The 24,888-nt window shown below is 37.5% G+C and overlaps 1 protein-coding gene across 2 annotated transcripts in view; it reads left to right on the plus strand.

Annotated features, from left to right (window-relative positions):
• PAK5 (p21 (RAC1) activated kinase 5) overlaps positions 1-24,888 on the plus strand; it is a 316,229-nt gene that overhangs the window by 35,475 nt on the left and 255,866 nt on the right. The window contains exon 2 of one of the 2 annotated variants that reach the window (XM_010355273.2): positions 24,379-24,527. The exons of the other annotated variant lie outside the window; for it this stretch is intronic. The gene's annotated coding sequence lies outside the window, so the exon portion shown is untranslated. The remainder of the gene's footprint in view (positions 1-24,378; positions 24,528-24,888) is intronic. 2 annotated transcript variants of the gene reach the window in all.

The following is a 24,888-nucleotide window of genomic DNA, read 5'->3' on the forward strand; positions in this document are numbered from 1 at the left end:
TTTGCTTATTTGGGATACTTCTTATATGTGTAATTTATATCTAATATAAATGGAATATGTGGTCTTTTGTGACTGGCTTCTTTCACATAGCACAGTACTTTCAAAGTCCATCCATTTGCAGCATATATCAGTATTTTGTTCCTTTTTATGGTGGAACAATATTCCATTGTGTGAATATACCACATCTTGTTTATCCATTCATCATTGATGAACATGTGAGTTGTTTTCATTTTGTGGCTTTTATGAATAATGCTTATTCTATGACCACTTTGTATAAGTTTTTGTGTGAACGTAAGTTTTCAGTTCTCTTGAGTATATCTATACACCTTTAAGTGGAATTGCTATGTCATAAGGTAGTTTTATATTTAACTTTTTGAGGAACTGTCCTGTTTTCTAAAGTGACTGTACTTTAGACTCTCATTTTATATTTGCCTGAGAGTTTTGATTTCTCCACATCCTTGTTAACACTTGTTATTATCTGACTATTCGATTCTAGCCATCCTAGTGGGTGTGAAGCAGTATCTAATTGTGGTTTGGCATTTCACTGATGACTAATGATGTGAAACATCTTTTTATGTGCTTATTGGCCATTTGTATTTTTTTTGGGAAAAATGTCTATTCACATTCTGTGTCCGTTTTTAAATTGAGTTACTTGTGTTTTATTGTTGAGTTGTAAGAGTTTTTCATATTCTGGATACTAGGCTATTATCAGATATAATATTAGTATTATTTTCTCCCATTTTGTGGGTCACCTTTTCACACTCTGTTTTTTGATGGCTGTTTTTGTTTGTTTGTTGTTGTTTTTTTAAATAGTGACAAGGTCGCACTATGTTGCTCAGACTGGTCCTGAACTCCTGGCCTCAAGCAATCCTTCCACCTCAGCCTACCAAAGTGCTGGGATTACAGACATGAGCCATCACACCTGGCCCACATTCTGGATAGTGTCCTTTGCATAAAAGTTTTAAATTTTGACAAAGTCGAATTTACTGTTTTTCTTTGGTTGCTTGTGCTTTAGGTGTTATAACTGAGGAACCACTGCCAAATTTGATGTCTTGCAGATTTACTCTTATGTTTTCTTCTAAGAGTTAGATAGCTTTAGCTTTTACGTTTCGGTCTTTGATCTATTTATAGTTAAATTTTGTATATTGTGTGAGGTGATATGGTCAAATTTATTATTTTGTATGTGAATGTTTAATTGTCTCAGCACTATTTGTTGAAAATATGATGTTTTTCCCTATGTATTGTCCTGGCATCTTTGTCATAAATCAACTGACCATAGATGTATGCATTTTTCTTGAACTCTTAGTTTTATTCCATTGATGTATATGTCTATCCTCTGTACCTGATTTGAAAGATTACTTGAAGCATCTACATGGCTGATTTTGGAGAGTCAGTAAGTTTGAAAAGACACTTGAAAATATGTATTTTATCATAAGCAGTACCGTGTGACTCTGAGGTCAATATTGAGAAACTAGGACAGCGCCTCTCAGACTTCAATGAACATACAGATCACTGGAGCTCTTGTTAAAATGTAAATTCTGATACAGCAAGTCTGAACTGGGGCCTGAGATTCTACATTTCTAACAAGTTCTCGGGTAATGATGATGATCCACAGACTACACTGTTGGTGGCAAGGGGCTAGGAGGTCTCCCACCACAGCACGATCCTAGGCCTTTCAGGTGGGCCTCTGGAGGAATCACTAGGCTTAAATGAATATTTGAATTTTTTTCCCATGTTAGTTATTGCCATTATTTACTTTTATACCACCAAGATAACAAACTTCTCCAGCTCGTATGTGGTACCTTACATACCTGATTTGAGGGGATGAGTTTTTGAAAAGGCTTTGGGATTTTATTTCTGGATTTACAGAAAAAGACATGGAGTTAGTAGTGCTTGATGGAAAAATGAATTCATTGGATTCTAATAATTTTCTCACTTGTTTAAATGCTACTTTTTTCCAGAAGAGGTATATTAGCAGGTTATTTTTCTCTTACAATGATACTTTAATGCAGATATGTAATTGCATCATGTTTGCCTAAAAATTGATTTAGATAAATCACAAGTGCCAGGTTACGTCAACTTTTCCAACATCCACTTGATCTACCTTTATTTCAAAGGTTTGTTTAGAAGGCTGACATGTTCTTAGACTCCTCTTTTTCTGCAGTTTGCTTTCAGCAAGTCATTCCAATTATTTGCATATAGAATATCTCCATTTTCACATAGGGACCCCTTATTTGTCCCTATATTCTCTCAGGAAAACTGCTATTTCTCAAGTGCTTTGGTAGAGGATTGCCCTTTATAGTTCTCAAATGTGTGCTCGGATGTGCCCTTGCATATCCTTCCATGCTGTCTGGACTTGGTGTAGTAAGTGGCCATTGATTTTCCGTTCAAGGGGTTTTGTAGTTTCAGGCAACTGCAGCTGTTAATTCTGGATGTCAATTTCTGGTAAACCTACATTTATAAAATGAGCTGCTCTTGTGCAGTGTTTGCTTTCGTAACGCTAGCCATGTTCTGAGTTACAAGCACTTGCTTTGTTTGCTTGTTTCTGTCCTTAATTGTTTTCTAAACATTTCCGGAAGCTTGGGTGTTCTTCAAATGATAGTATCTTAAAATTAGTGGTGATGTTCTGACTCAAAATATTTTTGGTGCAGTAACTTAGTGGCTCTCCCTTTAGCTTGTATTTGAGGCATGGTTTAGAGCTTTCTTTAAAAATTTGTACTAAATAGTGTTTTTACTGTTAGTAATTCATACACACACACACACACACACACATATACATATATATGTGTACAAAAGGGAATAAAATGAAAATTAACCCCGTTTCTAGTTCCATTCCTTCTATTGGTTGCCCCTTAGCTTTAAGCAATATTTTGGCATCTCTGTTTGTTGATTGATGCAGCCTCTTCTTCAACTACTCCTAAAAATGAGGGATGCAGAACAATCACATCTCCCAACTTTCCCACCCCTCTCCAATGCCCAGTTTTTCTCTACTTCCTGAGGTTAAATTTTTCTTCCTTGTGATTTTAAAGTATGTGCTTACATTTTTTTTCAAAGAGTTTCAAAATTATTTAATTCTTTGAATGGGAAACATTCATATTCAAAACAATCAAAAATCAAATCACAAAAATGTATGCAGCAAGTCTCTTTACTTCTCTATGTAAGAAGTTACTCCCTCCAACAGATAACCAATGGGAATTATTTCTGGGGTTCCCTTCCAGATGCTTTCAATGCGTAGGAAAGCAGATGTGTGTGCATACTAGCTCCCTTCTCCCATATTTATAAAATGTCTGTGTTTATCATTGTTCATATGCCCTTCCAGTCATCTTGCCCTCACTGTCTCTTCTTCCAATCACTGCAATGACCACTAGCCCATTAAGACCTCCAGCCATTGTCTCATGAGTACAACCCAGCTAACCTCACATGATGCCTAAGCCATATGCCCCTTGCCTCCTGCCCCAGATTGTCCTTGTTTCTAGCCAAAGCATGGGACACCATGAGATCCCACTTATTGCCCACAAATGCACAACCCAGAAGTATGAGTTCATGCCCTATTGGTGCTAATCTTTGACCCAAGGGAAACAAAAGCTGGTAAAAAAAAATTATTTCTCTTTTACTTCCCCAGACTGACTGTCCTAAGAAGCATTTCTTATGGATTCTCAGAAGATGGTTCTATATGATCAAGCAAAATCAGCCACCCTCATTGGTGGCCAGCACCATAAAGCATTTTTGTATTGACTCTGTTTGCTTTCTTGTTTTAGTTCCCCTGTCCCTCACTCTTGCTTCCTGAAACAGTACTCCCAGATAAAGTAGCAATACATGAACCTCTGTGCCCTTTTCCTAGTTACTTTTATATGTGGAATTAATTTTAATGTAACTCAAGCTATTTGGAATTGAGATAATTTAACTCATACTGGCCTTTCTTACTAGAATGAATTAATAAATTTTTATACACTGAAATGTTGAATTACAATTCTTACCAATATCATATTTAATTAAAATAAATTTGAAATCATGATGAAGATGGAGATAGGAAGAAAAATTTTAGTTTTTCTAGTTGGCAGAAATAGTTTACCTGGTTATATTATATATTCTATAAATATAAAAGTCTATTAAAATCTATTAAAAGCTCCATATGAACAGATGATTTATATGTATAAGTGTATGTGTGTGTATATATAATATAATGTGTATATATATATATATATATTTTTTTTTTTAAGTCTCATAGTTCCATAAGAACAGAAGATTTTTAGGCAAAGCAGATTTCTAGACCAACTTCTTAGACAGTTTCTTAGTCACCTGGAAAAAAAATCTATGAAACAATTCTATAAGAACCAGATTTAAATATATTTATAGCTATATACATTTTTTGACATTGAAGCAATTAGCTGTGTGTGCTATGCCTAATATTTTCCCCCATGGCTAGTAAATATTTATAGATAGTGTCCCTTTTCTCCTTCTAGGTTGCAGTGAAGGAGAAGAGTGACCCACTAAATTACTCCAGCCATGACTTGAAAAAGTTACATGGGAGGTTTTTTATGATGTGTTTTCTCATAGGGACAACAGTAATATTGAAGTAGGAAACCTCTGTCTATGTCTTATTCTTTACTGATTCCATATCTCACTGTAAAAATAAAAGCACGTAAGAGTAAACTGGAGAACTAGATATCACCCTTAACTTACCTGAACTATTATTAACAGACTTTTGAAACTCTCCTGCAATCTTTGAATTTTTGGAAGATGCCTTTATATTTATTTCTTTCGCTAGTTAGCTTCTGCAGTGCATCTTAGCTCTCAATGGTGTCTGTCCATCTGGAGCTGGGAATGTGATGGAGAATCTCTAACTCCTTAGTTGGGGGAGCTTTGCAGATGAGAGAGGCCAGTCAGTCGTGTTTGTGATGTTGGGTTAATCTCTTTAGGAAAAGAGCAGGCTGGCAGCATGTTGATGTTTGCAACTTTGATTTACTTCTTGGAAAGTAGATTGTGGAGGTAGCAAGGGTTGTTAGGCCATAATCAGTCATTTCTTCAGCCATGGAGAAGTTGGAAGTAAATCTACCAAAAGAGTCACAATGAACTGCATTATTGTAAGTTCAAACAGTAGTACCAGTGTTACATGTTAATTTTTTTACTTATTGGTAATATTTATCATTCTGTCAAAACTCATCCTGCTGCAAGAATGTTGGGAACTGAAAGGTCTCTAAGTACATTCTTCTTGTCATCCCATAAGCATGAAGTTCAAATAGATGTTAAATGCCACAATAAATGGTCATAAATTTAAAAGATGTTTTGATAGTGGTTAGCTAATAAAGTCAAAGTTTAACAAACAAAAGTGACCTTTAACTCTATGCTTGAAGCTAAATGAGAATATCAAATCATTTGGTTGGAAAAACAAGCTATGATAGAAATTTCAATAGGAAAAACAGATAAAGTGAGTTATCTCTATGAAAATGAAGCTTAGAACCCTCAAAGCATCATGAATCTCAAAGTTAGAGAAGAAGGTAAAGATTGTTGTTCTAGTGCTCAGCTAATATCATTCAACCTTTGCTAAGAAGCCTAAAGGACTAGCGAAGACAGTTCTATTTTATTAGGAAGGGTTTTTATAGATTGTAATAAAACTTGTCTTCTTATGAATTCTACCCTTGAATCTTTTAAAAAATTATGATGATGAAGTCTACACTATCTTTCATTTGTCAACTATTCAGATCTTCCTTCCTTCCTTCCTTCCTTCCTTTCTCCCTCCCTCCCTCCCTCCCTCCCTCCCTCCCTCCCTCCCTTCCTTACTTCCTTCCTTCCTTCCTTCCTTCCTTCCTTCCTTCCTTTTGACAGAGTCTCACTGTATTACAGGCTGGAGTGCAATGGCATGGTCTCAGCTTACAACAATCTCCACTTCCTGGGCTCAAGCAATCCTCCCACCTCAGCTTCCAGAGTAGCTGGGACTATAGGCGCACACCACCACACTCAGCTAATGTAAAGTTATTTTTGTAACATATTTCTTTATGGGTGTCATGCTACTCTCTCATTTCTTTATTCTTTTCCTTTCACAAAAGTCTATATTCTAGGCCAAATGTTCCCAAAATATTCAACTATACCTCATGTTCAGGGGCTGCAGAAAGGCACATTATCCTTAGAGTAGAATTTTAGATTATAAATCTCTGTCTCACACTGTGGTATCCAGAACTGAATATAAGACCCACAGAAATCTTCCCAGGACAGAACTGAGTGGAAATATCACTGATATTCAACCACACACACATTCTTATTAATGGAGCTATAATCATACCATTGACTTGTTTCATGTTGCAGTTAAAACCTTTCTGGTCCTTTTCTTACATGTTGTTGAGAAGTAGCTCTATCCTTTTCATGTACATTTCATTTTAGGGACATAAGTTCAATAAAAGATAAACAAACAAATAACAACACAAAAACAACCCAAAGATACCATTGTCACCTATTAAGTGTATAGCAGTGAAAAAAATTGTTGAGTAAGCATATATTACAGTGGATGTCTTTTGCCCTATGGATGACTTTGTAAAGTGTTTGGAAGGCCATTGTGCAATATGTATTACAGTTTAAACTTGCACACCTTTATTCAAGAATCATACTTTTTAGAATGTATTTTTCTAAAAGTGGCTGAGATATCTATAAAGGATGCCTTCACTACTTATCTAGTTTTTATTCCATGGATCATCAGTATAATCATGGTCTTGCAAATACTTTTTTAATTCTTTCCTTTCTCTCCCACCTTTGTGTTTATGCAAAGCTCTCCCTAGATTTATGATTCTCAAACGTTTAAGATCATCAGAATCACTTAAATGGTGAATCTTGTTGAAAAATATTGCTGTGTCCTATACCCAGGTATTCTAATATTAGTAGATCTGGGGTGGGGCCCAAGAATTACCATTTTTAGTAATTTATCAGCTGAGGCTGATGCTGCTGGTCCAGTGATCATGCTTTGAGAACCATTGTCCTTGATGAACCCAGCCACTCACGATTGTTGCTTGCAAGAGTCACTTGGCAGACTGATCTCACTACAAATTCACAAGCCCCTAATTTAGGGATGGACATAAAACACTACCCAGAAATTCTAGCAAGCTACTTTTTCCATTGTCTGTATAGAATTTTAGATCTCACCTTTCCTCTTCAAACTTACCTGTTCTTCTCACATGCACTAATTGCACGGCTTTAAGCTGATGACTTGCCTCATGCTTTTTTGAGAAAACAGAAACCACCAGAGGGAAGATTCCTGACATCTTCTTATCACAAATGTGTAAATCAGCTGGTGTCTGAATCCTGTTTTCTCCTTCTTCCTCTTTTTTCCTGGAGAAAATCAAAGGCCAGCCCTGTACTTTGAATCCCATACAGTCTAACCACTACATTCAGTAGTTTGCATGTTTATTCCCCTCTCACTATATTGAATTATTCCCATTAATATATAAATTTGCTCCAGGACTTCCCATCTTTACATTACACATGTAGCAATAACTATGAACCTTTTTTTTTTTTGCCCCATAATTCATCCAGTTACTCTACTTTTTCTGCAACCTTGCAAACTTCTCCTAAAAATTGTCTTCCTATACTTTCTATTCCCTAATAACTGGTAAACCCATTCCAGTCTTGTTTTGGCTCCCACATTGCCACTGAAGTAGATTTTCGTTTGGTCTCCCAACCTCTCAGTCTGACAGAGTTCTTAGTCCTCCTCTGTGTAACATATGCCACAGCTAATAGTTCTACTGACTTCTTTTCCAGAACAGCCTTCTCTAAATGGTCTCCACAGATTGGGATACTTCTCTTCTCTCAACCTACTTTTCCCATGCATTCTTATTCATCTCTCTCTGGATGATATACAACCGTTCATATACTGATGAATTCTTTATTTTATATCTAGCACAAAGCTTTATGCTGAGATCCAGACCCTAACATACACAGGTGCCTAATTGGCATCTCCACTTGGTTCTCCAAAAGGCAACCCCAAACTGACATATCCAAAGTGGAACTCTAAATTTCCTCATAACTCACTTCATCTCCTCTCCTTCTTCTCCCGTTTTAGAAAAAGGTGCTATCTAGTTGCTAACAGTCTGGAAGGAGTAATTTAACAATTCCCCATCTCATCTGCTACATCGAATCTATCACCAAATTTTGACCATAGTCTTTGATCTTCCACACATTTCCATTTCCACTGCCCCCACTCTAGACCAAGCCCCACCACTGTCACTTCCCTGTTTCCTGTGATAACCCCAACAAGTTTCCTTGCTGGCTTTTCTCCAATCCTTTTCTCCCGCAGCAGTAAGAGTGATCTTTCAAAAATGCAAATCTGATGGTCACCTTCACTTAGTAATTTCCTACTACATTTGGAATATAATTTAAACTTTTTATTTAGCATCTTACAAGATCTGTTAATCTTCCATCTCTCCAGCCTAGCCTTGGGATACATGCTGTATACAATAGCCACGTCCCTTGTCTTCCAATTTCCTGGAAGCAAAGTCTCTCATGGGGGCATTTGTGTCTGTTGTTCCCTTTGCTTTGATGCCTCCCATCTCTTTACAGCCTGGCTCTTTTTCATCTTTTAGTTCCCAAATTATTAGTTACATCCTCAGAGGGACCTTCCTACCCATCCAATAGAAGCCTCTTCTGTTATTCCCTCTGTTGTTCTCCCTCATAATGCAAATTAATATTTGAAATGATATGTTCATTTTTGTTTTTTTGCTTATCTGTTCTTCTAGTAGATCTAAGAGTTCTTTAACTGTCTGAGGTTAGAGATCTTAGCTGATTTGTTAATGTCTAAATTCTCAGTCTGGCTCATTGTATGGCACATAGTATTTGTTGGGGAATTGAATAATATTTATTAGAGCATTCCTTTTAACAGTATAAAATCAAGCTACAGTGTAAAGGTCCATCAGTTTAATGATTAAGTTACAGGATGATCCATTATAAAGAAAGAAGTAAGTTTATATATGTTGATATGGACATATATTTAATAAATATTAAGTGGAAAAAAGCAAATTGCTAAACCTCATATAGAATAATACCATTTGTTCTTAAGTGTATTTCCACATATATATCTGCATGCTGATGTTTCTTTCTCTTCCTCTCTCCCTCTGTGAGTTTCCAGGATTTCTACTGGGACTTCTTCCAGGTAATGGCAATACAGAGTGACAAGAATTTATTTTATTTTACTCTTTCTGAACTATTGGATTTTTAAATTTTTATAAGTTGCATGTATTCCTTTTATAGCATCCTCCTTTGAAAGCATAAAGATGTTTTAAAGTGTAGTACAAAACATCATGTGTGTTCATTCACTCTACAAATTTTATTCAACATCTACTATACACCGTGTACTGCTAGAAGATGCATATATAGTGAGATCCATTTATTGTATATAATTGAGTGTCTACAAAAGGTAATTTTATGAGGGTTTGTTTCTGGCAGTGGTGAGATTATGGTTGGATTTCATTGCGCCTTCTCATTTTCAAATTTTTCATGGTAAACATAACTTTGAAATTACAAAAGTTATTTTTAAAGACATTTAAATATTTATATGGAAAAATACTCAATCATTTTAGAACAATTGACTTGGACAGGTGAATATTTATCAATTTAATGGAAAAAATAATTGTATAAATGCCTTTTGTATAGATGCAATTATTAAAATATATGTAGTACATATAGCTTAGAAAGTTTATAAATAGGTGGTTGTTTCCAGTAGGAAACAGGATACTCAATCTTTCTTTTCTTTGCTTATAGACTGATTTCTTCAACATGGCCTAGTAATGAGTTCCTCTTGGAAAATGAGTACCTAGGAGAGATTCAAGGTTCTGGTTAATGAGTTAATATTTGTAACATATGCCTGAGGGTATTTATGGAAACCATGTATTGAATCCAGAAAGGCAAAACTCTCTGGGTGGTGGAAGCTGAGTTGTAAGCAGTGTGTGTTGAGAGGAGGCCTAGGGGATAGAGACTGTCATAGCTTCATGGGAAAAAAAATTAAAATGTGCTGTAGGAAAGGGAATGAGAGTGAGAAGAAAAGCCGTCCAGGGAATCTCATATACTGAAGATGTGGTTTTTCTTTCATCGAATGTATGATACTTGGAGGAACAAATAAAGATAATATCAGATTTGAGAACTGTTGCCTTAAACAATAGATTAAATACTGACTTTCTGCAAATATCTTTATGACCAACTTTCCCAAAACAGGGAAACTCAATGTGCATATGTTTTTTCCTCTAGTTTCTTAATTCCTTGATGTTCTCATTTCCAGTCACCTTTTTATACCCTCCCAAGGTGACATGTTGTATGCTATTGTAACCAGAAGTACCAGCACGTCCAACATCAGTGCATATGTTCTGCTCTCTGACTTAATATTCTAACTCACCTGCTTGTTTTCTCCTATAAGCAACGTTTCTCCTTCATCAAGACCACAGCCTGCTAACCCACATTTTCTCTCTATTCTTTAAACTTATCCTATTAGTATTCATTGCTTATGCAGAGAGATTCAATGATTTACATCCATTTTCTAGCTCCTCTGTCAATTCTTGTCTTTTTTGCTTGTTTTAAATTTTTTAAATTTTTTTCTTTAAGTTCTGAGATACATGTGCAGAACGTGCAGGTTTGTTACATAGGTATATGTGTGCCGTAGTGGTTTGCGGCACCTATCAACCTGTCATCTAGGTTTTAAGCCCCACATGCATTAGCCATTTGTCCTAATGCTCTCCTTCCCCTTACCCCCAACCCCCACATGTGCCAGTGTGTGACGTTCCCCTCCCTGTGTCAATGTGTTCTCATTGTTCAACTCCCCCTTATGAGTGAGAACATGCAGTGTTTGCTTTTCTGTTCCTGTGTTAGTTCATTGAGAATGATGGCTTCCAGCTTCATCCATGTCCCTGCAAAGGACATGATCTCATTCATTTTTATGGTTGCATAGTATTCCATGGTATATATGTGCCACATTTTCTTTATCCAGTCTACCATTGATGGGCATCTGGGTTGGTTCCAAGTCTTTGCTATTGTGAATAGTACTGCAGTATACATACATGTGCATGTGTCTTTATAGTAGAATGATTTATAACCCTTTGGGTATATACCCAGTAATGGGATTGCTGAGTCAAATGGTATTTCTGGTTCTAGATCCTTAAGGAATTGCCACACTGTCTTCCACAATGGTTGAACTGATTTACACTCTCATTAACAGTGTAAAAGTGTTCCTATTTCTCCACTACCTCACCAACGTCTATTGTTTCCTGACTTTTTAATAATCGCCATTCTGACTGGCATGAGATGGTATCTCATTGTGGTTTTGATTTGCATTTCTCTAATGATCAGTGATGACGAGTTTGTTTTTTTTTCATATGTTTGTTGGCCACATAAATGTCTTCCTCTGAGAAGGGTCTGTTCAAACAACCTCATCAAAAAGTGGGCAAAGGATATGAATTCTTGTCTCTTTCTCCCTCTGGAACTTGTTTCATAATTCTAGAACACTCTGAGTCAGCTCTCTTTCTACCTTAACTGACCAACCTATAGGTAACCTATTGGTGTAGGTAGCCTGCCCAGTGTGCTACTTTTTAATAGCATACATTGATACTATTTACAAAATTTTATCTTTTAAAAACATTTATGTGTTTACCAATTTGTTTTGTACTTCTGCTATGAAACAGTGAGATTCATAAAGTCAATAATATAGTTCATGTCCCCAGGAAGTTAGCACAGTATCTTTTGCAGTGTGGATGCTTAAATGATGGGTGAATAAATGAATAAAGCCAGCTCCAAAGAAAGAACTGAGAGGTAGAGGGAATGACCAGTGTATTGGTATGATGCATAAACTCTTCTGCCCACATGGGAAAAAGATGGCATCCTGGTTGTGCTGTGCAATTGATGAGTCACTACCAGTTATTAGAAAAAACCGTTCCCTGGCAGCAAAAGCCAAAATTGACAAATGGGATCTAATTAAACTAAAGAGCTTCTGCACAGCAAAAGAAACTACCATCAGAGTGAACAGGCAACCTACAGAATGGGAGAAAATTTTTGCAACCTACTCATCTGACAAAGGGCTAATATCCAGAATCTACAAAGAACTCAAACAAATATACAAGAAAAAAACAAACAACCCCATCAAAAAGTGGGGAAAGGATATGAACAGACATTTCTCAAAAGAAGACATTCATACAGCCAACAGACACATGAAAAAATGCTCATCATCACTCGCCATCAGAGAAATGCAAATCAAAACCACAATGAGATACCATCTCACACCAGTTAGAATGGCAATCATTAAGAAGTCAGGAAACAACAGGTGTTGGAGAGGATGTGGAGAAATAGGAACACTTTTACACTGTTGGTGGGATTGTAAACTAGTTCAACCATTATGGAAAACAGTATGGCAATTCCTCAAGGATCTAGAACTAGATGTACCATATGACCCAGCCATCCCACTACTGGGTATATACCCAAAGGATTATAAATTATTCTATTACAAAGACACATGCACACGTATGTTTATTGCGGCACTATTCACAATAGCAAAGACTTGGAATCAACCCAAATGTCCATCTGTGACCGACTGGATTAAGAAAATGTGGCACATATACACCATGGAATACTATGCAGCCATAAAAAAGGATGAGTTTGCGTCCTTTGTAGGGACATGGATGCAGCTGGAAACCATCATTCTTAGCAAACTATCACAAGAACAGAAAACCAAACACCGCATGTTCTCACTCATAGGTGGGAACTGAACAATGAGATCACTTGGACTCAGGAAGGGGAACATCACACAGTGGGGCCTATCATGGGGAGGGGGTGGGGGGAGGGATTGCATTGGGGAGTTATACATGATATAAATGATGAATTGATGGGTGCTGACGAGTTGATGGGTGCAGCACACCAATATGGCATAAGTATACATATGTAACAAACCTGCATGTTATGCACATGTACCCTAGAACTTAAAGTATAATAAAAAAAAATTAAAAAAGAAAAAAAAAAGAAAAAACCGTTCCCTTTAAGTTTTCAAGGTATTCTGCTGAGGCAGTGGAGTGAGCTTGACTTAGTCCCTTTTCTCTAAATGAGCATCATCTCAGTTGCCTGCCTGTCTGCCTGCCTGTTTGCTTTTTGCCAGAATGTTTGATTGATTGAGTCATATCCTTGCTTCATTCCTAGAAGGATTCCAGGTGCCAACGTCCACTTGATCCGAGGTTAAATATACCTCCTGTAACCTAGGAGTCTCTCAGTCTTGCTTTCTGCTGCTGGGGAATACTACCATAACATGTAGTAAAATATAAATGGAATATCAGTCATCTCTGAAATGGTAATATATTCTCCAGCTTTCTATTCAAATATTTTTCTTTGAGCTTGTTTCTTTTTTTTTTTTTTTTTTTTTTTTTTTTATTCATCAAACACAAGTTTATTGAGTGATACCAACGGTCACTCTTTCAGATGCTGTAGTTATAGAAAGACAGAGCCCTGTTGTCAGAGCTTTTACACTGCATTTGGGGGATGCAGACAACAAGTAAACAAATAACACATGACTCAGGTAATAAATGTGTTACAGAAGTGTAAGGCAGGGCTAGGATATAGAGGCAGCCTCAAGTAGGATAGTCAAGGATAGCCTCTCTGGTATGGTGACCTTTTAGAAAAGCTGCCAATTAAGTATGGGAGCAAGCATGAAGAAAGACATTTTCAAGCAGAAGAAATAACAAGTACAAATCCATTGTGAATTTTATGAGTTGTAGAATAGTTTTTTCCACTTCTGTGTAAATTAATGTTGGTAAGTTCATAGGAGTGGCATTGAATCTGTACATTGTTTTGGATAATATCGCCATTTTAATGATATTAATTATTCTAATCCATGAGCATGGAATGTTTTCCATTTCTTTGTGTCTTCTGTGATTTCTTTCAGCAGCGTTTCGTACTTCTCCCTGTAGAAACATTTCACCTCCTTAGTTAGATATATGTATAGGTTTTTATTTTTTGTGGCTATTGTAAATGAGATTGTGTTCTTGATTTGGTGCTCATCTTGCACATTACTCGTGAACAGAAGTGCTACTGATTTTTGTGCATTGATTTTGTATCCTGAAGCTGTAGAGAAGTAGTTTATCAGTTCCAGGAGTCTTTCCAAAACTTTAGGGTTTGGTAGGCATTGAATTGTATTGTCCATGAAGAGAGAGAACTTGACTTTTTTTCCTTTATGGATTTTTTTATTACTGTAACTTGTAGATTGCTCTTACTGTCTCTTTCAGTATTATGTTGAATAGGAGTGGTGTGATTGGACATCTTTGTCTTGCTCCAGTTCTCAAGGTGATTGCTTCCAGTTTTTGCCCATTCAGTATGGCAATGGCTGTGGGTTTGACACAGCTAGTTCTTTTTATTTAGAGATATGATCCTTCGATGTCTAGTTCGTTAAGGGTTTTTATCATGAAGGAACGTTGAGTTTTATCAAAAGCTCTTTCTGCATCTGTTAAGATTATATGATTTTTGCTTTTAATTCTGTTTATGTGGCAAATCACATTTATTGATTTATGTATGGCGAACCAATCTTGCATCTCTGGAATGAAGCCTGCTTGATCATGGTGAATTAACTTTTTGAAGTGCTTTGCTATCGGTTTGCTAGTGTTTTGTTTGTTTAGGATTTTGCATCTATGTTCACCAAGTATATTGTCCTGTAGTTTTCTTTTTTTTTTTTTCTTTTTTTATTATACTTTAAGTTCTAGGGTACATGTGCATAACGTGCAGGTTTGTTACATATGTATATTTGTGCCATGTTGGTGTGCTGCACCCATCAACTCGTCAGAACCCATCAATTCATCATTTATATCATGTATAACTCCCCAATGCAATCCCTCCCCCCACCCCCTCCCCATGATAGGCCCCACTGTGTGATGTTCCCCTTCCTGAGTCCAAGTGATCTCATTGTTCAGTTCCCACCTATGAGTGAGAACATGCAGGTGTTTGGTTTTCTGTTCTTGTGATAGTTTGCTAAGAATGATGGTTTCCAGCTGCATCCATGTCCCTACAAAGGACGCAAACTCATCCTTTTTTATGGCTGCATAGTATTCCATGGTGTATATGTGCCACATTTTCTTAATCCAGTCTGTCACAGATGGACATTTGGGTTGATTCCAAGTCTTTGCTATTGTGAATAGTGCCGCAATAAACATACGTGTGCATGTGTCTTTGTAATAGAATAATTTATAATCCTTTGGGTATATACCCAGTAGTGGGATGGCTGGGTCATATGGTACATCTAGTTCTAGATCCTTGAGGAATTGCCATACTGTTTTCCATAATGGTTGAACTAGTTTACAATCCCACCAACAGTGTAAAAGTGTTCCTATTTCTTCACATCCTCTCCAACACCTGTTGTTTCCTGACTTTTTAATGATTGCCATTCTAACTGGTGTGAGATGGTATCTCATTGTGGTTTTGATTTGCATTTCTCTGATGGCGAGTGATGATGAGCATTTTTTCATGTGTCTGTTGGCTGTATGAATGTCTTCTTTTGAGAAATGTCTGTTCATATCCTTTCCCCACTTTTTGATGGGGTTGTTTGTTTTTTTCTTGTATATTTGTTTGAGTTCTTTGTAGATTCTGGATATTAGCCCTTTGTCAGATGAGTAGGTTGCAAAAATTTTCTCCCATTCTGTAGGTTGCCTGTTCACTCTGATGGTAGTTTCTTTTGCTGTGCAGAAGCTCTTTAGTTTAATTAGATCCCATTTGTCAATTTTGGCTTTTGCTGCCATTGCTTTTGGTGTTTTAGACATGAAGTCCTTGCCCATACCTGTGTCCTGAATGGTACTACCTAGATTTTCTTCTAGGGTTTTTATGGTATTAGGTCTAACATTTAAGTCTCTAATCCATCTTGAATTAATCTTCGTATAAGGAGTAAGGAAAGGATCCAGTTTCAGCTTTCTACTTATGGCTAGCCAATTTTCCCAGCACCATTTATTGAATAGGGAATCCTTTCCCCATTTCTTGTTTCTCTCAGGTTTGTCAAAGATCAGATGGCTGTAGATGTGTGGTATTATTTCTGAGGACTCTGTTCTGTTCCATTGGTCTCTATCTCTGTTTTGGTACCAGTACCATGCTGTTTTGGTTACTGTAGCCTTGTAGTATAGTTTGAAGTCAGGTAGCGTGACGCCTCCAGCTTTGTCCTTTTGACTTAGGATTGTCTTGGCCATGCGGGCTCTTTTTTGGTTCCATATGAACTTTAAAGCAGTTTTTTCCAATTCTGTGAAGAAACTTTGAGCTTGTTTCTTTGGGGTCTGTCATTAGATATTCTCAAAAGGATTGCCTCCACTTATGTTTCTTGAAAATTAAATTGTAGATGTGTTCAGATATGTGTCTGCCATAAGTTACTGTCCCGCTTAAAAAGTTCCTGGCAATTTTTGGATACTTCCTCATGCGAAAATAACTCCTGATACTGTCATGGACTGGGGAGTATAATTCCTGCAAACAGCGCTTCTGAAAAGCACTTGGCTTATGGCTGTGTTGTAGAACTATTATGACTTCTTGACATAAAGTATGTTTTCAATTTATAGGCCAGAGCCAGAGATTTGGTCACCATGATTACCAAACTTCTCCCATAACCCTTTGACATGGTGTCTTAGATTGTGTGACTTTCTGTTCTGGTTTTCTTTAGTGAGAGATAGTTACTTGGAATGATCCTTAAATATTCAACACATCTTCATTGATTTCCCCTGCTAATATGAAGGTGTTAAAAACATTTTCTTTTTACATTGTTAGTTCACTTATTTATTTATCCCCCTAATAAATAAGTATAGCATGCACTGCATACAGTGGGGAGCAAAATAGTCATTGAGTCACCCCTCAAGATGCTTACAGTCTGGTAGGGGGAAAGGCAGGCAATAAATAAGAACAATGATATGGCAGAAGTTCTTAGATCAGGAGGGATGAGTGTGTTCTATCTGTGAAGGAGGTACAGGTAAAAGAAATTCCATAAATAGGGTTTCACATGGATTTAGTTCTTAAAGACAAAGTCTTGCAAAGACATGGGAGGAAACCACTCCAGCTGGAGTCAGCAGTTTGAGTGAAGCCCTGGAGGTGTGACCCAATCAATAAGGAGGCATCCTTGGGACTGACTGTTGCCTCTATGAAGCTCATGGGTCACCTACCAGATGCCTTTTTAAAGCAGTCTTTCTTTGTCTTATCACCAGCCCATTGGCCTTAGCTATAAAGCAGATTTATGCAAAGTAATTATAATAGAGCAGTTTGGTTTAGGCACCAGTGTGCTATTTGAGCTATATTTTCTAAAAGGATTGGTGGATCACCAGTGCCTGAATTATTTACCGCTCTCGTTGAGAGTCGGGTCCAAATTCAGCCTGATGCACAGGTGGGAAAAGAAGGACTCAGTGGTCAGAGAAAAGTCATCAGAGAGATGAAGGGGCCAGCACTTGGAAGTCTTACATAGGTCAAGTAGACATTGTCGGAGGTGGGGGTGGATGTGACACATGACACACACCTGCCCTGTTGGCACTTGTCAAAAAGGCAGGAATCCAAGTTGTGCCTAAGGTCCTGCTTTAGGTGAGTGGGTGAGTGGTGGGTCTTTTCCTACAACTTCAAATGGAAGAGAAAGTGGAACATGTGTGTGAGGACAGTCAAGGAGTTCAACTGTAGACAGACATGTGGACTGTGAGGTGCCCAAAGGCGCCCTGCTAGGTCTTTCCAGGAAGCAGGGATTTTGGAGTGTATGCCCAGGGCTTAAAGGTGATGTCTAGACTAGAACTTAACATTTCTAAGTCATCTACAAATGAGTTGTGACTAAAGGTGGTGAATGAATATGCTACACAGTGAGAAAAGAAAGGTGAGAGAATGATGCTGAATATTGGACTTTACTGCCATGTAAGGAGAAGGCAAATGAAAGAGGGACTGAAAACTGATGTCTATGAAGTAGGAGCAGAAACAGGAGAAGGAAGGTCATGGAAGCCAGGGAATGCAGCCCATTCCCAACACCCATTCCCAGTGCTGTGGAGAGGCCATGGAAGATGAAGACCAGATCCCATTACAGAGTGGATGGTACAGAGTGAGATATCTCCACAAGTGCCTAGTACCTTTCCCCTTTCATCATTTTTTTTGTTCAAGATCAAACAATAAAATAACCGAATTCAGCTGGGTGCAGTGGCTCACACCTGCAATCCCAACACTTTGGGAGGCCGAGATGGGAGGATCGCTTGAGGCCATAAGTTTGATACCAATCTAGGAAACCTAAAGAGACCTTGTATACGAAAAATAAAAACAATTAGGTGTTGTGGTGTGCACCTGTAGTCCCAGCTACTAAGGATGCTGAGGTGGGAAGATCACTTGAGCCCAGGAGTTGGATACTGCAGTGAGCTATGACCACATCACTGTGCTACAATCTGGTCAACAGAGTTAGACCCGGTCTCTAAAATAATAAAAATAAAATTCAACTCTTTATAAGCTGGCTTTTTTAAAGAGATCATTTTACTTTTGTGTAATGTCCCCAGCCCAAACTTTCTATCCTCCCATTGCCCTGGGCCTTGGAATAGTTTTCCCTCTCCCCTCTTTTCCTCTTTTCATGTGTTATCTCAAAATTTAACTTTTCTGGGGCCCCTTTATACCATTTGCTCTCTGACAAGCTAACAAATTTGATTAATTTGTTTACATAAGATGCTATAGCTTGATAATGGCATAGTGTGTCTTCGGCACCAATAAGATTTGTATTGTACTTGATTCTGAAAGCCTTGAGATAAAACAGTAGATTGCGGGAACTTCAAACACAATAGTAGGACCTGTAGAGGAAGTTTTAGGGGTATAGCTTGCTTTGCCTCTGCATAAAGCAGGCTCTTTGGGCTGTCATGGAAAAGCTGTATGGGAAATGGGGTAGACGATGCCGGAGAATGAAACTCCTTAAACTAAACTCTGCGAGCTCCCTCCTCAATGTCTTCAAGTATTTGCTCATTCATTTGCTTGCAGCTGAGCATAAAAAGGCCCCTCCTTTCCTGACCTGCATTGACATCTTTCTGCAGTCCCCTGTGGTTAGAATTAGGGGGAAATGAGCCACTTCATCTTGTTGGTATCATTCCTGGGGCAATTTTTGACTGATGCCAACCCATATGGTGATCAAGAGTGACTTTGTAACAATCACTGGAGGTTAAGGGAGAAGGGATGCTTTATTTCAGCTTCTCCTAGAATGTCAGCAAGAAATTCAGGAGACAGTTTTTCTCCCCCCAAACTCCTGGTCTTTCTCATCTTCCCCAGACCATCATATATGGAACCAGGGAAAAGGATCCAGATGTGGAACCAGCAATGTCCACTAAGTGTCGTGGACCCTTCCTGGTCTGAGATAGGTCTAGCTTGTAGTGCTCTTGAGGTCACCTCTAATACTGACTGTTAATAATGGAAAAAGTAAAAACTGTATATAAGCAATGTTTTTAGAAAAATTAGAAAAGAATGACTGAAGGGAAACTTTATTTTTTTCATTGAAATAAATGAGAGTTTAAGTGAGTTTTTAAACTTAACGTATAAATGCTGACACCTTGAAGAACTGAGCCTAGTTTTTCAGTTTGAATTGTGAGGGCATCTGGTGTGTGTTCTGAAAGGAAGAGCAGTTTGATAGCCATCTGTCCCCAAGAAAAACGCAGCCTTGTAAGTAAGCTGAAACAAGAATGACACCTGCTTAAGCTAAGAGTTGTGAATAAGACATAACTTCTGTTACATACAGTATTTTGTAAAGAAGAAAGCACACCAAGTAGAGATCTTACAGAAACTTTCAGATGTACTTGAGTCACCAAGGGCTTGCCTTCATGGCAGCCAGTACAAACTTCTACAAATAATTTATTTACCCCAAATGGCATACTGAGATCTTCCCACAGAGCTCAGCTAGGAACCCTCTTTACACCTTCCAGTGGAGGGAGGGGCTTCTATCTTCCATTGGGTGTATCTTTGCAAGTAAACCAAGACATCTTTGTGGATAGTGACTGGTCTTTATTCACCTGCATACCTTGTACATCCATAGTGTATGTTTGATGGTTGTTGAAAGCTCTAAGACCTGAAATTCACCAACATGGCTGTGTTCCCAGCTGCTTTGCTCAAGGTAAGTTTTACCCCCCCGGGTTTAAATACTGGGCTCTCTGCTTCATGGAAGTGGGGGGTGAAACTCTAGGATTAAGTTGAATCTTGGAACCCTCTTTGTTATCCAAGACAAGAAGAATAGGAAGAGGGTCTTTCTGTGACCAATAGAGTTATAGATAAAATTGTGTCCACATATCCAGTTTCAACAAACATGAAAGTACAACAGTGGCTTGGATATGACCGGAAAATACAAAAAGACAAGGCACTGTATGTGATGCTGTTTTTCGCAAGGTAGTAAGCAGGTGTATCTCTGCTCTTCATCTGCCAAACAATACCTTTTATAGAAGAAATTTTATCTTCCAATTCTAACACTGTAGGGCTTCTCTCCTGTTTTCATCATATTCCCTCTTTGGAATTTAATACAGTTGAAGAGGGTTAGCAGTTTAGAATCTGGGTGGTAATGGGGATGAATTTCATCCTGACCTCAATTTAAAGCTTATCTGGATCTGTAATGATTTGAGTACGTGCCCTGACAGGTTTCTGGAAACCTGTCAGAATGAGGTATCAGTAAAGACACCGGGCATCTAGTGTGACCAAACATTCATCAATGGTAGGTTATTGCCTTTTTACTGGAGACACATTTGCTATGGTTCCCTGGTTGAGACATCTGTGTATTTCTTAGTTTAACGTGTCTAGGATTTTCTGCACATTACCATTGAAGCTGTTACTATAGTCCTCTGTGACCGTCACTGGTACAAAATCTCATTGAGCAAAGTCAATGCTTTCTTTAATTTGTTTCTATTTAGAGAAAACAAAGAAAATATTGTGACTTTTCCCCCCATCAATAGCACTAGCTTTTGTTTATTCAATTGTATATGTGTACACACACACACACAAACACACACACACACACACACACACACACATGTGGGCTGGAGACAGCTACTTTTTAGCTATTATTAAAACTAAATTATGTAAACATACAATTAAATAAGTTTTGTTATAAAACAAAGAAATAAACCCGCAAAAGTCACCAATTCTGCATTATTTTAATACATTTTACTATTATCTGTGATTATGTGGTTATTTACATCTATCTATTGTATCTGTATGGGGGAAATACTATACCATCGTGTCTACCGCAAATCTATTCCCAAATCTGCACTTAGCAGCACCAATAATTTTTTTTGGAAAGCCGGTAGTTAAACATTTACCAGCACACACTGTAAATTTATACACACACCACACACACACACACACACACACACACACATACACACGCATGTCCTTTTCATAGCCATGCAGAGTAAGCGTCAGTTCTTCTATTTTATAGATGAAGAAACTTAGGCTTAGAGAGTTTAACTTACCCAAGAGACCACTCCCATGTTTTAGCTCTCCTACTCTAGAAATATAAAATAAGAAGCACAGGGAATGGTTAAGGATGACTGAAGTTGTATTGGGATAGGATTTAAAAGCAGAGGTTTGCTAGAAGTGAGAGCAAGACAACCATGTGGAAATCTAGACAAGCACTCCAGGCACAGGGTACTGCCAGTGCAAAGACCTGGAGGTGGAATAGTCTTGCTGCTTCTAGGGATAGTAAGGGTACCATTGGAGTTGGAATAGAGAGAGGGAGAGGGAGAATAGGAAGAAGTGAGGCAAGCAGGGCATGATTGCTAACTACCTTTATGAAACCAGGCAAGTAACTTGACCCCTCTATGCCTTATTTCTCTTATCTGTAGAATGTTTCACTTCATGCCATGGTAAGAGTATATGTGAATTTACTGTGCTTTAGGTAAGTTATTGTTACTAAAGCTCAACTATCACTGTTGCCCTACTAGTGCATAAATACAATTTTAAGGAAGAATAACTTTTTCTTGCCATCTTCAGCAGCTGTATGAGGAGTGATTCAGAAATACTTAAATTTATCCCTTGCAAGTACCTATTAGCCTATTTTAAATCTATTTAAAATCCACAGTGCAATGCAGTTGAAATTCATCTGGGATTAATAGGCCTTGCCTTTAGCTGTATTACTGATGGCATGATAGAATCCCAACAGGAAACTTTTGTGACATTTTTCAAATGTCCAGTCTGTTGGATTATACAAGACTAAAATTCTGTATTTTGAAAACCCAGGTGTTCTGGTTTTGACAGTCATTACTTATTCATAAAACAGATTACCATATCTTCTTATCCACATATCAATTATATAGGTATATCTTAGAGTATATTTAAATAATGGCATGACATAAATATCATGAGTTTCTGTGGCTTTGATAACTTTCAGTTTCTTCTTAAATCATGTGTTCCTTTTTCAAAATTGATCAGGCTGTACACATTAAGTTTCATTACTTTTTTGTATATGTGCTATACTGCATTTTTAATAAAATTTTTCTTAAAAGAAATGAGTATGACTTTGAGAAAGGGGAAAGTGTTTGCTCTTCTGGATCAAGGAAGCAAGGTACAAAATGAGATGAGGCCAGAATTAGAATGAACATGGCATGTGTGTGTCACAGCCAGGACACAAATCATCCATGACATGTAAATATTTGTTGAGCACTTCCTGGGGGTCAGTATGGAAGATACTGTGAACTGGGTACCCTAAAATCGTTCTCAACCTACTTCTTTCTTGAAAACTCAAATACTCAATTTCCCAGCCTCCCTTCCAGCTGGGCATGGGAATATGAAGTTGTTGAATATGCTTCTGGAAAAGCCTCTTAAAAAGGGACACTCAAAGAATATACTTCTTAATTATTTTGTCTTTTGCTTTCTGCTTTCTTCATCCTGCTGGAATCAGGCTGTGATTCCTGGAAGCAGGTCAGCCATCTTTCAACCACAACATGACGAGCATCAGGACAAAGGCTTATGTACTAAGAATGGAGGATGGACAGAAGGGAAGTGTGAAGCCCCCTAGAGCTGTGCCACTCATTGGTTGGGTGTCTGACTGATAGGCAGGTGGGGAGGGTCAAGGATATGTGGGTCAGTCTATTCTAGCACACTGCTTTTCTGACCTTGAGGCTACCCAAAAAATTGCCCTTTGGGAATTTTGACATCATCTACAGACACGCCACTTTAACAATTATTTGTTTGTTTTGACATACTGGACATATTCTTGAAAGGGACAACACGTGATCACATTAATCAAAGTTTTGTTGGTTGCCAGCTTTTTCAAAGTTACTAGCAGAAGGTCTTCACAAATACAAACACTTTCCTATACCTTAGACATTTTTTCCCCTCTAAGATGGTAGTCTTATGTCATCCTCATCTTTGAGCAGTTCTCTGTAAAATGAAACCTTTGCAACATTTCCATATCTGGAGATAATACCTTATCTTCACTTGGAGACTTGATCATTTTCCAAGGAGATACACTCAGGGAAATATAAAGAATGGAAAAAAATTTATTAACTTGAAAAGTTGGCAAAACAGATGTGCTGTGATTCTTTGAGTTGAGCTAGCACATTTCATCATAGCCATTTTGAAATATAACATTAAAATTCTGTGCTCAATGTCCCTTGTCACCACACCTTTTGTTTCTGTTTGCATTTTGTTGTTGTAATCATACACATCATAAATGAGTATAACTAAGGCAAGTGATGATGTGTATGATAAAACATAGTCAATAATAATTTGCCACCTTTGGAGTGAAAAATGATTTCCATCTGTGTAATAACTATGGAATAAATATTCTACATCCTTACCTAAAATAAAGTATTAATGTCAAGAATTCTTATGATGATCATAGGCTATAGACTAGAAAAATAGCCAGGGGTTATGATATTTGATTAAAGTTTTAACTTGATACATGTGTTTTAAAAGCCAAAAGACACAGTGAAAATTGAATTGAATCTAGTATAATATGAAGACTTACTGAAATTATTGGAAAGGAGGTACTATATTAAAATAAAGAAAATGTCTTCCTTTGAGATTAAACTGCCACTTTGTTCAATTTGATACACACTTGATCCACCTATTTCTTTGCCTGTAAAGAGTAAGAGCTTAGGTAAGGCAGACTGTGAAATTCAAAGCCACAGTGTGGCTACATGTTTTTTGGCTTCTTCTCTTGTTTTTTTGCATGTGATCCTGCCTTTCACTTCACAGAGAATACGATCCATCTATGCCTGACGCCTTGCCTTCATCCTGCAATGAGGCTCCTATATTAATAATATCAAACCTCCTGCAAAAGTTTGATGCTTAGATCTCATGCATTCCTACCTGATCTAGGACTTGGCTTCTCCAACCTGAACCCTACATTTTATTTGTATATTCAAAACATTTCTTTCTTGGCTTGTCCTCAACCCACAAATACTATTTACAAAGAAGATTTTTCTCTGCCTTTATCTACAGGTTTCTGTCTCCCAGTATAATCATATCCAGCCCCATGGCTCTTACTGGGGCCTCTAAAATGTTTATCACCAAATCTGTGTCTGCAGTTCCAACCTCTTCCCTGAGCATCAAAGCGGTATTTTCAACTTTTGCTGGATGCCTCTATCTGGGTAATATCTTAAGCTAAATTTATTCAAATATATATTCAAAATGGAATTCATTTTACATCTTCCTCTTATCTTTGAAGCTACTCTCATCCCCAATCCTGTATCTCAGCAGTGGCAATCCTGTATCATAGCAGTGGAAGCTAAACAAGTTCCCTCATCATATGGTAGAAGTACAACCAGAGCATCAAGAATAGTCCTTTTAATTAAAGTTTAAGCCAGTAAAAACCTATTTTATCTATTCTGAGATTCCCATTATTTGGTTGTATCATTGTAGATTATTCAGAGGACACTGGCATCTACTACTTAATTTTATTTTTTTTTTAATATTTAATGAGACTTAAATTACAGTCTCATGGTAGAATTG

Source organism: Rhinopithecus roxellana, chromosome 13, assembly GCF_007565055.1.
Source record: "Rhinopithecus roxellana isolate Shanxi Qingling chromosome 13, ASM756505v1, whole genome shotgun sequence".
Taxonomy (NCBI): Eukaryota; Metazoa; Chordata; class Mammalia; order Primates; family Cercopithecidae; genus Rhinopithecus; species Rhinopithecus roxellana.